We start from the raw sequence: 15,953 nt of genomic DNA on the forward strand, positions 1-15,953 counted from the left end.
CTCAGCTCTGCAAGGCCTGGCTCCCCCGCCACCCTTCGCCTGGCTCCCCCGCCACCCTTCACCTGCCCCCCGGCGAGTCCACAGGTCGAGGGTCGTGGCTGCAGCCCCGACCCCCGGCCCCCGACAGCCGCTGGAGGGACAGGTCCCGGGTCCTGGCTGAGCAGCGTCTGCAGGGCTGGACTCCGCATTCAACGTCACGCGTCCTCTTGGGAAGCACGCGCGCAGGCGGAAACTACGCTGCGGTCGTGGTGGCTCCGGGCCAGGCGGCCAGCCTGGGAGGGACGCGAGGGCCTGGCCTGTCCTTCCGCCGTGCTGCCCGAGCCCAGCGAGCAGAGAGGGGAGGCCTCAGACAGAGGGGGTCAGGGGGTCCGCTGGCCGCCTCCGCTGCAGGTCCTGGAGCGGCTCTGGGCCGCCCTCCCCTGCCGAGTCCACAGGCCCCTCCTCCTCGTCCTCCGGCACTTCGCGTGAGGCTCCGTGAGAGTCTGGTAGTGCTGACCGGCCCTGCCTGGCCCCTGCCTGGCCCCTGCCTGGCCCCTGCCCGTCACCAACATGAAACCTGTGGCCTTCCGTTTCAGTCCTAAGGACGATGTTGAAAGGCTAGAGACCGGCCGTGTGAAGAGGAATTAGTGGCTGGGGGCAGCTGAGGTCCCGTGGTCCCGTCTCCAACGCAGGAGAGTGAGGGCAGAGCGGCTCCTGGGCCGTGCGGTCCCGGGGGGCGGGGGGGACAGGAGGTCTTCTGCCTGCAATCCACACCATTCTTGGGGCCACAGCCCTGAGTGTCCCGCGGCCCGGCCACGGGGAGGTGGGGTCGGGTAGGACCTGGTCGAGACGTACGGGATGAAGAACTGATGCCACACACCTCAAGGCCACGAAGTACGGGTAAGACGCCGGCAGAAATTCTTGTATGCTGATGCTTAAAGACAGCTCAGGGCTGCTGAGGACGTCAGCTCACAGGCGCAGCCCGAGGCCACCGACACCACTGACGGAGACACAGGTGCCCCCAGGGTGCGGCTGAGGCCCACGGGCACGGCGGGGAGCGCTGTCGGCGGAGGGCCACAGCGTGAGGTTCATGAGGCTCTGTGAGGGGCCCAGCCCACCCCCGGAAGGAGACCCTGCCGTGTGCCCCAGCCTCCCCGACCCGTGTCGGATTCGGGGTGGGCCTCCCCCTCAGGCCCGTCACAGCCCACCTGTCCTGCTGCTGTGCGGCGGAGCAGGCCCACCTTCGAGGTGCGGGGAGCGGCTGGCCCGAACCCAGGGCTGTGTCCTGCCTGCCCCCTCCCAGACCATCCTGGGACGGGTGATGTCTTTGACAATCCGGTTATTAGTCTGAAAGCCTTGTCAAGTTCTGGACCAAGCCAGCGCTAAAAATAGGAGATGGTGACAGTGGCTGGGACAGACGGCCAGCTGCCAGGCAGACCAACGCACTGGTGACAGCCTCCGGGGGGGGACAGCAGGAGACACAGCGACAGGGACCTTCCAGGGGACCCGATGGCTCAGTGGGATGCCATCCTGGAAAGTAACTTCATATTTCCCTTCCAGAGGAGGAACCTACAGGGAAGACCCCGCTGGCGACTGGGCACGCGCCTGGCGACAGTCCCCGAGGGGCAGGCCGTTCCACTTCGGGTCGCACGCAGGGGGCGTCTGACCCGCCCACAGGACAGTTCGGTCCTGCAGGGCCTGTCCTCAGCTTCCCCTGAGGACCTTCCCGCTGCCGGACGTGGGGACACTGGGAGCCACTGTCCTGAGAGGGCCGGCGGGAAGGAGCCACGCACAGGAGGGCCCTGGTTTGGGTACAAGGTGCAAAACAGACCTTCCAGGGCCTGGGCGAGGGCGCCCCGGGAAGGCGCGGGGGAGGGCCCTGCTGCCCTCAGGGCGGAGGAAGCAGGGGGGCCGGCGGATGCCGCTGGGCTGTGGTCCTGGCAGCTGGACGCTGGGGGCCTGTCCCAGCAGCAGCCTTCCCTCCCCACGTCTAAGGGCCGCAGGCTGAGCGAACCCCACAGCTCAGGGCTGCAGCCCACAGCCTCGGGCAGGCACGGGGAGGGGAGCAGAGCCAGACCGTCTCGGCGGGGGTGGGAGGCCTGCCTGCCTTGGGGCATCCCCCGGGACGGGCCTGGAGAGCGGACGGCCAGTCAGAGATGCTGCCCTCCCCTTCTGCAGGTGGCCGGGTCGGGGTGACCGGTAGCAAAGGCCCACGAGGCTCTAGGACCTTCTCAAGCTCGGGGTCCTCTGCCACCGAGGGCAGGTGGGCTCAGGGCCTTCGAGAGCAAGGCCACCAAGGACCGCAAGGTCCCAGCCATGAGGACGGCGCTCAGCCCGACAGCGCTAAGACACAGGGTCTCCCCCAGGAGCCTCGCACTGGGACGTCCCACACGGGCACCACCCTTCCAAGGCCACCTGTCAGTCAGCAGGCGTGCGGACCCCCAGCTGATGGCGTCTCCCCAGCGCAGAGCCTGACAGCCCCGGGGCTCCGGGTGCCCAGCTGTCCTCCCTGCCCCACGGCCCGGCCTGGGGGGGGAGCCTGATGGCCCCGAGGCTCCGGGTGCCCAGCTGTCCTCCCTGCCCCACGGCCCGTCCTCGGGGGGGAGCCTGACAGCCCCGAGGCTCCGGGTGCCTAGCTGTCCTCCCTGCCCCACGGCCCGGCCTGGGGGGGGAGCCTGATGGCCCCGAGGCTCCGGGTGCCCAGCTGTCCTCCCTGCCCCACGGCCCGGCCTGGGGGGGAGCCTGACGGCCCCGAGGCTCCGGGTGCCCAGCTGTCCTCCCTGCCCCACGGCCCGGCCTGGGGGGGAGCCTGACGGCCCCGAGGCTCCGGGTGCCCAGCTGTCCTCCCTGCCCCACGGCCCGGCCTGGGGGGGAGCCTGATGGCCCCGAGGCTCCGGGTGCCCAGCTGTCCTCCCTGCCCCACGGCCCGTCCGGGGGGGGGAGCCTGACAGCCCCGAGGCTCCGGGTGCCCAGCTGTCCTCCTGCCCCACGGCCCGGCCTGGGGGGGGCGCAGAGGGGCAGGAGCGCCAGGGCACCCAGCGACACGGAGCCCTCACAAAGGTCTGACAGGACCCCCGAGGCTCCGGGTCCTCGGCCTGGCCCTGGCGACCTGAGCAGGCCTCTGTACCTGACCACAGCGCCCCCTGCCCCGGGGGGTGCAGGCCCCGGAGCGGACCCCACGGGCCAGCCTGGCTGACGAGACGGTGAGAGTGGGGCCCGTTTGCATGTGCACGGGAGTGGACGGCGGGTCATGGATAAGAGGACGCTGCGTTCTGGAGGTCGCCGGCAGGGTCTCCTGAGCGGCTGCACCTGCTGCGTCCCCACCAGTGAGGGCTCCCACGGCTCACGTCCAGACGGCTCGGTGGGTCCGTGACCCGAGTTCTGACGGTCCTGCAGGGTGCAGTGCTGTCTCCAAGCTGTGCTCACCTCCACCTGCCCGACAGCACGGGGTGTGTTCGCCCGCATGTCCCCGACGGCACGGGGTGTGTTCGCCCGCACCTGCCCGACAGCACAGGGTGTGTGCGCCTGCACGTCCCCGACGGCACGGGGTGTGTGCGCCCGCACGTCCCCGACGGCACAGGGTGTGTTCGCCCGCACCTGCCCGACGGCACGGGGTGTGTGTGCCCGCATGTCCATGACAGCACCGGGTGTGTTCGCCCGCACCTGCCCGACAACACGGGGTGTGTGCGCCCCACAACACGGGGTGTGTTAGCCCATACCTGCCCGACGGCACGGGGTGTGTGCGCCCGCACCTGCCCGACAGCACGGGGTGTGTGCGCCCGCACCTGCCCGACGACACGGGGTGTGTGCGCCCGACAACACGGGGTGTGTTAGCCCATACCTGCCCGACGGCACGGGGTGTGTTCGCCCGCACCTGCCCGACAACACGGGGTGTGTGCGCCCGCACCTGCCGGACAACACGGGGTGTGTGCGCCCGCACCTGCCCGACGGCACGGGGTGTGTGCGCCCGCACCTGCCGGACAGCACGGGGTGTGTGCGCCCGCACCTGCCCGACAGCACGGGGTGTGTGCACCCGCACCTGCCCGACAGCACGGGGTGTGTGCGCCCGCACCTGTCCGACGGCACGGGTGGCGGCATCTTTCCATCCGATTACCTGCCGCGAGTGTCTTCTCTGAGGGGTGCAGACCCTGCCCCCCTCTACACTGGGCTGTGCCTTCTTGCTGAGGAAGAGCTCTGCGTGCAGGGTGGACACGTCCTTCATCAGACGGACCCTCCCCGCCGGGTCACCTTCTCCTCCTGCGCGAGCAGACGCTTTAATCTCAGCGAAGCCCAGCTCACCGCCTTTCTTATGGGCGTCTGGGGTTGGGTCTAAAAGGTGACCGTCATCCTCAAGGTCACCCAGGTTTTCCCCTACGTTCTTTTCTAAAAGTTCAATGGTTCTGTGTTTTACATTTAGGCCTGGGATCCACTCGGAGTTCATTTCGGAGACGGGTGAGGGGTGAGGTCTGTCTGGGTGCACCTGGCGGCCCCTGGGTGCCCCGCTGTCCTGGCACCGGCTGCAGGCAAGCTGTCTGGGCCCCACGATGCTGCCTTTGCTCCTCTGTCCAGGGCCCGCTGACCATCCGCACGGTCACTCCCGGGCTCTCTGCCCTGTCCGCTGGCCTCAGCACCCTGTCCCGACGACGGCAGCTCTAGGTAAGTCTGGCTACGTCAGCCCCCAACGCTGTTGCTCAGTGTTGCGCTGGCCGCTCCAGGTCCCTCGCCCGCATCTGGACTTCCAGCTCAGTCCGCCAACACCCAGCCACTCGCTGAGCTGCTCACTGACTTCTGAGATCCTGAAAAGGGGACCTCACAGAGCCAGGTGCAGGCCAGCCAGAGGCAGGCTCCGGAGTCTCCGTCACCCTCACACTGTCCCCATGCTCAGTGGCAGGGCAGGGGCAGTGGAAGCCCTGGCTGACCAGAGGGGCACCCCAATGCCCCAGGGCCCCCAGTATCTGACTGGGCTGCCCTGGCCCCTCTCAGGCCTGTTCTGATGATGGCAGCACTGGTCTCGGGGCATCTATGACGTGTCCTGTGCTCCGCCTTCTTGTCCACCCTACAGGCTGAGACCCCATCAGACCCACTGTGCAGACGACATGCCTGAGAGCACAGAGGGCAGAGGGCTCATGGGCAGCTGTGCTGGAGCAGCAGAGCCAGCAGAGCACAGCTACTGGGTGCCCAGCACACAGCTGCGAGGGTACCCTGCACGGTCACCTGCCAGCCGGCACCCAGCGCACAGCCCCGAGGGCGCCCTGCACACAGCCCTGGGGACACCCTGCACACAGCCCTGGGGACGCCTGGCATGGAGAGGTTGGGTGGGCTGTGCTGTAGCTGGACCGGAGGGCGTGTGGGTGGGGCAGCCAGAACCAGCCCTCACTGCAGAGAGCGAGGGAGGCAGTGGGAACATGGGGTGTCTGCTGGTGTGGCCGAGAAGGTCAGGCCGTGCCTGAGGGTCTATCAGGGGCCACTGAGGACACTCACGGGTGGACAGAGATGGGCTGGGCCAAGGCCCAGGTGCCCTTCAACCTGGAGGTGGTCACCCCGGGTCCAGAACAGCAAGCTGCACTATCAAGAAACTTTCCCCAGACAGTCGTCAAACCCTCACAAGGACAGCCCGGCGGTGTGGTCAGTGGCTGAGCGTCGACCCTGCACCAAGAGGTCACCGATGCAATTCCCGGTCAGGGCACATGCCAGGCTGTGGGCCCGATCCCCAGGGGGACATGCAGGAGGCGGCCAGTCGATGTTCTCTCTCATCGATGTTTGTGTCTCTCGCTCCCTCTCCCTTCCTCTCTCTCTAAAATCAATAAAGAAAAAACATTTAAAAAATAAGAAATGAATGAAGACACAGCCCTGCCTGCCCTCCGTCCTGGGAGGAGCACAGACCCCCAGCTCTCGGAGACCCCACAACTGAAGGGGAGCAGCGAAGGGGAAGCCGAGCCTCTGAGACAGGCACTTGGCAGAACCTGTTCTGGCTGCTCCCTGCAGAGTCCTGTGCCCGCTTCCGACGGGGAGGGTGGGCGGCGTCCTGGGACATTTGTCTAGGGAGCCCAGGATAACGCTGGGCTGCCTCGGGGTCAGGGGTCAACCTCTCTGAACTCCAGGTGGGGGGACAGGCCACCCTCTGGCCCAGCTGTTCCAGGATGGAAGGGGCACAGGGCTCGGTGCACCGCAGAGGACTCAGGCAAACGCCAGGCAGCAGAGGACGGCCAAGCCCTAACCTGCCGCTACAGACGGGAATGGTGAGGACAGGACGGCGGGGCAGAGGGCCTGGCGGGCATGGACGCCTGCCTCCCGGGCCCTCAGCGCAGCACCGTCTCCCTGAGGTCGGCAAGTGCGGGACACGCCCAGCAGGCCGAGCTGTCCTTACTGCTGAGCAGTCTCAGCGCAACCACAGCAGGTGGCCCGGCCCGGGCTGGGGCCCCGGCCAGTGGTGGGGAGGCCGCAGCACCCCAGGGCCGAGCTGTCCTTACTGCTGAGCAGTCTCAGCGCAACCACAGCAGGTGGCCCGGCCCGGGCTGGGGCCCCGGCCAGCAGTGGGGAGGCCGCAGCACCCCAGGGCCGAGCTGCCGCTCCCAGGCTGCAGGTGGGGAAGCCAGGTGGAAGCACCCCCCAGGCCTGGCCAGCGGCCACTCCGGCCATTTCCGGGTGATCAGCTGCTCCCTGAATGGCCTGCACACGTCTCACCAGCAGAGAGATCCATCTTAAAATAAGTGGAGCCAATTTGGCCACCCGGGAAGAAACACCATTCAGAGCCTGAGCAATTTCATTTTTCAATTGATTTCTAAATACACACAGCTCAATTTCTGCTCAAAATTACGTCTGCTGCCCCCAACAAGGGGAGAGTCATCAGAACTTGCTGGGCCGCATCTGGGGCGTCATCATGGTGCTCAGCTGCATCTTCCACGGTGACAGGGGTGTCGTCTGGTAATGAGCGTAAGGACAGTAGCGTGGCGGGGAGCGACAGCCAGGGCCGGTGTTTACCGCGAGGTTCTGATCGGGAGTGATAATGTGCAGATGTCACGCATTCGGCTGCGACAGGCCCACGCTGTGTGTGTGCGCGTCAGGAAGTAAGCTGCACGAGATCACTGGCAGACAAGAGCATCGAGCCCCACCCGAGAGCAGACCGAGGCCCGGCCAGGAAGCGGCAGGGCAGGGAAGGGGCCCTGGGTGGCTCCCTGCCCTGAGGCCCCGGGAGAGGTAGGCTGGCAGAAGTGGACCCCAGGGCAGCCCACACGCCCTGAGTGACCCGGACCGGGGCCCCCAGCCAGCAGCGCCAGGACCCCACCTGGGGGAACTCCTGCCAGGAGGCACGCACCCGGAAAGGGTGTGGGAGGTGGCGTTTGTGGTGCCACGACCGGTGCTGGCCGTCCCGAGAGGCTGCCCTCAGTGACTTGCCAGGTCGCCCAGTGGCCACGTGAGCTGCGCAGAGCTGGGCCCCGCCTCTGGAGGCCGCTGTCCTGGGGTCTAACTGGCCCCGTGGTGGCTGGGCACCCCCAGTGGTGCTGGAGAGCCCCCACAGCAATAAGTCACAGGTCACCCTTTGGCAAAGGCTCGGCAAGGGACTCCCGAGGGCCTCGGCCAGGCAAAGCACCCGGCCCCGGCTGGGCCACCAGTGGGAGCCCGCAGACCGAGGAGCTGGCCGGACAAGGCGGCTAGGAAGCACAGAGCTGTCCCCCAGCACCCGGCCGGCTGCCCAAGGGGCCCCCAAGGACGTGCCGACCTGGACGAGAGGAGAAGGCACCCCAAGCCCCCCAGAGGCCAGTGTGCCAGGCAGGTGCTGGGTGCCCACAGCTTCTCTAGGCCAACATGCCAACAGCCCAGTGCAGTCGCCACCGTCCACTGCCTGACCCGCCACCCCGTGCGGCCGGACGAGCAGTGTTGTCACGGGAACTCGGAGCACACAGCAGGCGGGGCCGGGCACACTCACGCCACTTTCAGGAGCTGCTCCCCAGTCAGCGCGGGTGGACGGGTGGGCCCTGAGGTGCCCTCATCATCCTTAGACTGGGACGGCGGTTCACGTGCGGTGTCTCTGGGGGTGACGACGACACTGGACAGCTCCATGGAGCCCTGAGCACCAGGAACCTGGGGGTGACGACACTGGACAGCTCCATGGGGCCCTGAGCACCAGGAACCTGGGGGTGACGATGACACTGACAGCTCCATGGGGCCCTGAGCACCAGGAACCTGGGGGTGACGACGACACTGACAGCTCCATGGGGCCCTGAGCACCAGGAACCTGGGGGTGACGACGACACTGACAGCTCCATGGAGCCCTGAGCACCAGGAACCTGGGGGTGACGACACTGGACAGCTCCATGGAGCCCTGAGCACCAGGAACCTGGGGGTGACGACACTGGACAGCTCCATGGGGCCCTGAGCACCAGGAACCTGGGGGTGACGACGACACTGGACAGCTCCATGGGGCCCTGAGCACCCAGGAACCTGGGGGTGACGACGACACTGACAGCTCCATGGGGCCCTGAGCACCAGGAACCTGGGGGTGACGACGACACTGACAGCTCCATGGAGCCCTGAGCACCAGGAACCTGGGGGTGACGACAACACTGGACAGCTCCATGGGGCCCTGAGCACCAGGAACCTGGGGGTAACGACGACACTGACAGCTCCATGGAGCCCTGAGCACCAGGAACCTGGGGGTGACGACACTGGACAGCTCCATGGAGCCCTGAGCACCAGGAACCTGGGGGTGACGACACTGGACAGCTCCATGGGCTCTGAGCACCAGGAACCTGGGGGTGACGACGACACTGGACAGCTCCATGGGCCCTGAGCACCAGGAACCTGGGGGTGACGACACTGGACAGCTCCATGGGCTCTGAGCACCAGGAACCTGGGGTGATGACGACACTGGACAGCTCCATGGGGCCCTGAGCACCAGGAACCTGGGGGTGACGATGACACTGGACAGCTCCATGGGCTCTGAGCACCAGGAACCTGGGGGTGACGACGACACTGGACAGCTCCATGGGCCCTGAGCACCAGGAACCTGGGGGTGACGATGACACTGGACAGCTCCATGGGCTCTGAGCACCAGGAACCTGGGGGTGACGACGACACTGGACAGCTCCATGGGCCCTGAGCACCAGGAACCTGGGGGTGACGATGACACTGGACAGCTCCATGGGGCCCTGAGCACCCAGGCAGGGTGCAGAGTGTGAGGCGGGCAGAGCCATCCCAGCTGCCCGCACTCCGATGGGGCCTTGGGAAAGGCTGCCCAGTGGGCAGGAAAGATGGGGTGCGGCGACTCAAAGCGCCCCACTGGCCACCCCGCCAGCCCAGCTGAGAACCCGGCGCACTGAGCGAGAGCAGACGAGTACCATCTGCACGAAGAACCAGGGCCGTGCAGCCCCTGGACAGAACCGAGAAGTCCGGCGTTTGCCGAGAACCCTCAGGTGATTGGGGTGACCGTGGACATTCAGGGTGAGTCACGGGCGATGAGGACTGACAGCGGGTGGCAGGGCAGCCGGGACCCCCGGGCACCCCAGCTCACTCCCGCTCTCCGTCCACGGTCCTACGGCCCCACCAGCCGAGGGGGACCCCGGCAAGGCCTGCGGCGTCTCTGGACTGCATGCTGGACCCCTGCCTGGCAGAGCCCACTGAGGGCTGGTCTGCCCTGATGGGGAGCAAAGTCTGGCGCTCTGACAGAAGGGGCCACTAAGCACCTGTCCCTCGTCCGGACAAGGAGTGCCAGACGCCAGCAAAAACCCGACAGGTGCCGTGTACTGGCTCTCAGCTCCTCCGGGGCTCTGTCCTGAAGGGGGCGGGGCCAAAGGGCTAAGGGCCCCACAGGGTCGCATGGGGTGGTGGCCATGGAGGTCGGCTCAGGTCTCCTGAGTGGCCTGGGCTCTTTGTGCCTGTGGCCAAAGGCTCTGGGTGCCAGAGACGTGTTACAGCCGCAGACGCTAGAGGTCTCCTGCCACTGACCCCAACCTCCCAGGGGACAGGGACCTGGGGACGCAGGGGGGCCATGGAGACGGGGCGTGCCAGCCGGTGGACCCCTGTCGGCATTGTGTCTGCGGTCCCTGGGCCGAGCCTCACTTTCCTCGGGACTGGGGACCCGAGACCCTTGGCGCCTTCCTGCCCACTGCCTGGGACCAGACTCCTCACTCCCCTGCCGCCAGCGCACAGGGCCTCCTGCTCACCTGTGCAGGGAAGACAGGCCAGGGGACGCAAGGGTGACTCGGAAACCCGGGCCCGGGTTCAGGGAGCAGAGGACACAGGAGAGTGGGCGGAACCACCGTGGGGATGCAGTCACTAGGCAGCTGGCCTGACGCTGCTACTGATCATGAAGTGTCCTGGCGCGACGCACACAGCTGACAAGGGCGGGCGGGCACGGACACCTGGCCACGGGGTCACTGCACAGCCCTGCGCAGGAGGCGGCTCGGGGCCAGGAGCAGCCTGTGAGGCTCGGCCTGGGGCGCCTCCAGGTTCCTGCCACGCGAGGCCGTGTCCTAAGGAGCCGCCGGCAGCCCTGACGCACAGCTGGCACTGACGGCCTCAGGGAGGCGCCCGGCAGGTGCCCCTGCGAGCCAGCCAGGCAGGCTCAGGGCCTGGGCGGGCACTCAGGCTGTTGCTTCCTGGCTGTCGCCGGTCGCCAGGCGTGAGCCGGGGCAGCACTGACCTTCCCATGGCTGCGGCCCGCGGCCCCAGTGCCCCGAGTGCTACTTCACTGGGCGACGGGCAGGCGCCAGGGCCCTGCTCACTCGCTCCCCGGGAGTCCGGGCGCAGCCCCGTGACCACAGGCCCAGCAGGGCCGCGCGGGCTCAGGGTCGAGCTCCCTGCCGAGACGGAAGCGTGTCTGAGGACACACGGGACGGCGCCGTCCCTGCAGCCATGGGCAGACCTCCCCTTCCTTCCTTCACAGGCCCCCTGTGAGTGCAGTTCTCACGGTGACCACAGATGGTCTGCTGTGGGAGGGCCGGGTCGAGCTGTCGGCAGGCAGGGCCCCTCCAGGGACCAGTGGACAGGACAGCCAGCCCCTCCTCCCTCCCAGCACTCCCACAAAGCCCATCACCGGGCTCCCCTCTGGGGAGAGGACCCGGATGGTGGGGAGACGGGCAGGCGGGCGGGTAGCAAGCAAGGGCCTGAGTCGCCCCAGAGTCCAGGCTCAGGAGGGATGAGGACAAGTAGCCCCAAAGAGAAGAAATGCCCAGGGCTTCCCAGGAGACCAGGCAGCCAGGCCGGGGCTGGTCCCCGCTGCCCGGCCCTCCCAACGCCATCACGCGCAGTATTTCCCTGGCCGACCAGGAGGCAGACACGCCCTCTCCCCAAACACTGACAGGCCCCCACGGGCCCCCGAGAGCAGTTCGGCCACCGCGAGCCAAGCGTCCCGGAAGGAGACGTCTGTTGGGATGAAGCACCAGGGACATTGTGGAGAAAGAAATGCAAGTGCTGCACACGACAGAGGGGCCTCTTCCCTCTGAGCGAGGACCCCCCTTGAAACAAGAAAGGGTTTGTGTTTCAGAGAGCAGGAAGGAACTGAACGAATTCTCCCTGCCTCAGCTCATGGAGGTTCTGACGGTGCCTGTACATGTGTGTGCACGTGTGTGCATGCATGTACACGTGTGTACATGTGTGAGAAGCAGCAGTCCCAAGCCCTGCTCTGTCTGTGATCGCATTCACCTTTCCAGCAACCCTGTGGGTGAGCTAGATACCAGCACCTCTGCTCTCTGCTGAGATGTTCCAGAACCTACCGCGGCCCCCCGCACCCTCTCAGTCTGGGGGCAGAGCTGGGCCACATGCCCTAGAACATGCTCCTAGGACGTGGGCTTCGCCCCTGGGCCCCGGGCTCCCCAGGCACAGAGCAGAGGGGAAAGGCCGGGCTGGATGACGAGGGTCCGCGCTCGCTGGCACCTCGGGGCCGAGCTCCCGACCTCCCACACAGAGACCACCCCACCCCGCTGCCTGCCGCTCGCAGCCGGGCCAGCACCATGGAGGGGTGGTCGGGGGGAGGGACGACAGAGGGCGCCTCCCCCCGGGATGCAGAAGGTGGACCGGCCCCCAGCAGTGCGCACTCAGAAGACCACCCGCCGGCCTGGGAAGAAGCGTGTGCTGATTCTAAGGGGCCCAGGAGGTGGGAAAGGGCGGCGCCCACCCCGAAAGGCCTCCCCGGGTCCCTGCTCTGCCGGCCCTCCTGACCAGGAGATCCCAGTGCCTCGGCGCCTACGCCCCACCCCGAGCAGGGCCAGCCAGGCCTCTGTGCCCGCCACCTCTGCTCTAGGGCCGGGGCAGAGCTCACGTCCCGGTCACTCTGCACAGCACCAGCAGCTGTCAGTTAGGCCACAGAGAAGAAGACCTCATCACACCTGCAGGCTCAAGGCCCCATGAGCTCCAGAGCCCGTGCACAGCCCACCCTGCTTCTCCCCCGGTCCGTCCTCCCAGCCTTCCTCACTCCCCCCGCAAGGCAGGCACCACCCGTTCAGCACGCACCCCGCCAGCAGCGACGGAGCCTTGGGAGTGCCGCTGCCGCCGTGCTGAGGTGCAGGTCTACGCGGAGGCCCACTGTCCCGGGGCAACGGGGACAGCCTGCCAGTGCTCGTGGGGGTCAGGAGGAGCCCACGCTCATCTCCTGTTGGTGCCCAGCCTGCCTGAGCCCCCAGCCCTGGGAGTGTCCGCGGGCTCCGGGGGCATGGGGACCAGGCTCTCGGCCGTGCCCTCTCTGCAGGAGGGGGGCCTGCCGGGTCCAGACCTCCAGGAGCAGAGCTGAGCCCAGCACCGTGGCACAGGCATCGGCCTGTCCTGTGCCCGGGCCCCTCCAGGAGCAGAGCTGAGCCCGGCACCGTGGCACAGGCATCGGCCTGTCCTGTGCCCGGGCCCCTCCAGGAGCAGAGCTGAGCCCGGCACCGTGGCACAGGCATTGGCCTGTCCTGTGCCCGGGCCCCTCCAGGAGCAGAGCTGAGCCCGGCACCGTGGCACAGGCATCGGCCTGTCCTGTGCCCGGGCCCCTCCAGGAGCAGAGCTGAGCCCGGCACCGTGGCACAGGCATCGGTCTGTCCTGTGCCCGGGCCCCGCCCAGCTGCTCCCAGACTCCTGAGAGTCCATGGTGACATGAGCTCTCGGGGGGCAAAGGGCCGGGCCCCAGAGCCCCAGTTCAAGAAAAGTTCAAGCACCCTGGAGAGTTTTGCTCAGTGTAATTTAGAGCATCAGCCGAGCACCAAGTGGTTGGGGTTCGATTCCCAGTCAAGGGCATGCATGGGTTGCAGGTCTGATCCCCATCCCCATTGGGGTGCAGGAGGCAACCAGTCCATGTGTCTCTCTCACATCCATGTTTCTCTCCCTCCCTCCCTTTGCTCTCTCTAAAAATCAATAGAAAAAATATCCTCAGGTGAGAATTAACAACAAAAAGTTTAAGCAGCTAACACCTCACACGTCCACACAAACCCACGCAGCAGCCCACGCGGCCACGCAAAGCCACACTCACACAGCCACCCACCGAAAGATGAGCCCACCGACCCAGCTCTGTCTTCAGAATGCCCTGACGAGAGACGAGAGGGAGCTGGTCTTCACCTGGCATTTCGTGACATTTGTGCTTCAGACGAGCGCGGGACGGAATACAAACCGGAACAGAGCGTTCGCCCAGCAGGCCTCGCAGGGCGGTGGCTCGGGCAGGACGTGCCTGCAGCGTGGGCGAGAGGCGAGCAGTGGGTTTGTCCAGAAGGAGCTGCAGGTCCAGGTGCAGCTGGCAGCAGCCACCCGGTCAGTGCGTGTCCCTTCATCCCCACCCGCACCAGGCGTAGGACAGAAGGCCGTGGCCCATGCTCGAGGGACGGGCCGCGTGGCCAAAAGAAAGCAAAGATGCTTCCTGTCCTCCCAGAGGGCCTGGCTGACGGGTTCCGGGGGGACTCCTCGACTCCCGAGAAGCTGCGGCCTGAGGGTCATCTGTACCACGCTCCCCCGAGGACGACTGCGGGAGGGAAGACCCCCGCTGGGAGCTGGAGCTGCCTTCCCCAACCTCCGCACAAATCCCGAAGCTGCATCTTCAGCGGCCCGCGGCCCAGACCGAGGCCCTCCCAGAGGCTGGGGCTTCCCTGTCTTTGCAGGTCACAGACGCACAAGCTCCCCAGAACACTGAAAGCGATCGCTGGGGCATTTGGGGGTCTGCTGGTCTGCGTCACCTGTGATACTTACAGACCACTGAACTCCCGAGGCCTACACACAAGGTCCGCGGCGTCCCTGGGGTTCTGTTCCCTAGAAATTAACTAACTACTTTCTCTCCTTTGAAAATGGAACACTGCACGTGGCCACCTCCTGCATGTCTGAGGGGTGTGCCCTCTCCAAAGTCAGAAACAGCGATGCCAGCTCCCCCAGGCAGAGGACATCCTGACCTCACAGAGCACCCCTGCGTCCCCCTGGTGCCGGGCGGAGTTCAGGAGGCTGCAGGGCAGGGCCACCCCCTACCCCGCTGCCCTCACCGCCAGGCAACCCAGCTCCGAGGCAGCGAAGGCTGATGCCAGGAGGCCCAGGGGGCAGGGCCGCTGTGGCACCGTGTGCTGGGGTGTCAGATCAAGCAGCTTAGCCTTCTGGGTAATCAAATGGGCGTGGCAGTTTCCTGGGGTAGCTCATTTTCACCCGTTTTACGATGCTGCACTTAGAAATCAGCCCCAGACCCAGCACTGCCGACCCCGGGCTTGCCGACAGCCTCACAGACGCCCTCAGCCCTGCTCGGGACTCGCCAGTGACAGGAGCCAGGCTGCCTTCTGGGTCCCGGACGCGCTGGAGCCCACCTCACACTCTGGTTCGTCATGTGCGCCTGGGGCAGGCCAGGGGGGCCTTGCCTGGAGAGTCCCTCACCCTCTCTGGGCCCGAAATAACGCCACCGAGGGCTGGGCGAGGCCGAGTGAGCCAGGCCCACCAGCTGGGGACACACTGCACATGGGGAGCTCCTGCCACCCCAGGGGCCCCGTGAAACCTGCTCAGAACAGGCCGGAAGAGGGCAGAATGCAGGGGCTGGCGCTCAGGCTCGGACCTCAGTGGCCAGAGGGGGGACTGGACCCCACGGTGGGGTGCCTGCAGGACCAATGACAAGGTCATCTCCAGGAGGGGGTGACGAGCCCTGGCTGACGGGAGGGTGCTCAAGGAAAGGACAAAGCTCCCGGGTACCCGTGCTCTGGACAGGAAGGGACGTCCACTCCAAAATGTGCCCCCCTCCACGCAGAGTGCCCCCCAGGCCCCACGGACGTCCGTGGGATTGGACGCAACAAGACCGCTGGCCTGCGCGAGTCTCAGAAACGAAGGTGCAGGAAAGAGGCAGCACCCCACCTTCCCTGCCTGCCCCGCCCGCCCAGCAAGCTGGGCCCCACTTAACACGGGGCCTGCCGTTCTCCAGGAGGACTTCCTCCTCTGAAGATGCCTGTTCCCATGGAAATGACAGAGAAGCACATTACTCCCCACGGGGCGAATCACAATTCTGCAAAGGCGGGGCTTTTCCAGCCCCTCCCCGACGCTTCACTGCGGGCCACCTGGGCCCTGGCCTCAGTCATCCGCTGTCTTCCAGGAGGAAGACCGTTTTCCTAAACTGTCACAACTGCAAACGGACTCCCCAGCGCTCCCCGGGCGCCCGAGGCTCTTTATTTCACTTGTTTTCCTGTTTCCTGTCCCACTCAGTCCAGCCCTCCAGCCTGTGGCGGTGCTCAGGCTCACTCCCCACGTGCCCCCCACACGCAGAGCAGGTTCCTCCTGAGTTTCGGGGACCTGACCCTGGCACCGCCCGGGGCTCGCACTGTGGTGCCACAGGGCTGAGCTGCCGCCTGCCTCTGCCAACCTCCAGCAGGAGCGCAGGGCTGAGAGGCCAGCACATCGCCGGAACCCGCAGCCCGAGCCTCACCCAAGTTCCAGCAGGGCAGTGTCTCAGCCCAACAGCACACACGCCGTGTTTCTCCAGACGTGTGAGCAAAGCCGCTGTCCCCATGGCCCTTGGCGGGGACGCGTAGGGAACAAGGCACCACATACCTGAC

General features: G+C 66.8%; 1 protein-coding gene across 2 annotated transcripts in view; it reads right to left on the bottom strand.

Annotated features, from left to right (window-relative positions):
* The window catches only part of TBC1D22A (TBC1 domain family member 22A), a 228,356-nt gene that overhangs the window by 5,908 nt on the left and 206,495 nt on the right, over positions 1 to 15,953 (bottom strand). The window lies entirely within an intron of this gene.

This window comes from Molossus molossus, unplaced genomic scaffold (genome assembly GCF_014108415.1).
Source record: "Molossus molossus isolate mMolMol1 unplaced genomic scaffold, mMolMol1.p scaffold_m16_p_26, whole genome shotgun sequence".
Taxonomy (NCBI): Eukaryota; Metazoa; Chordata; class Mammalia; order Chiroptera; family Molossidae; genus Molossus; species Molossus molossus.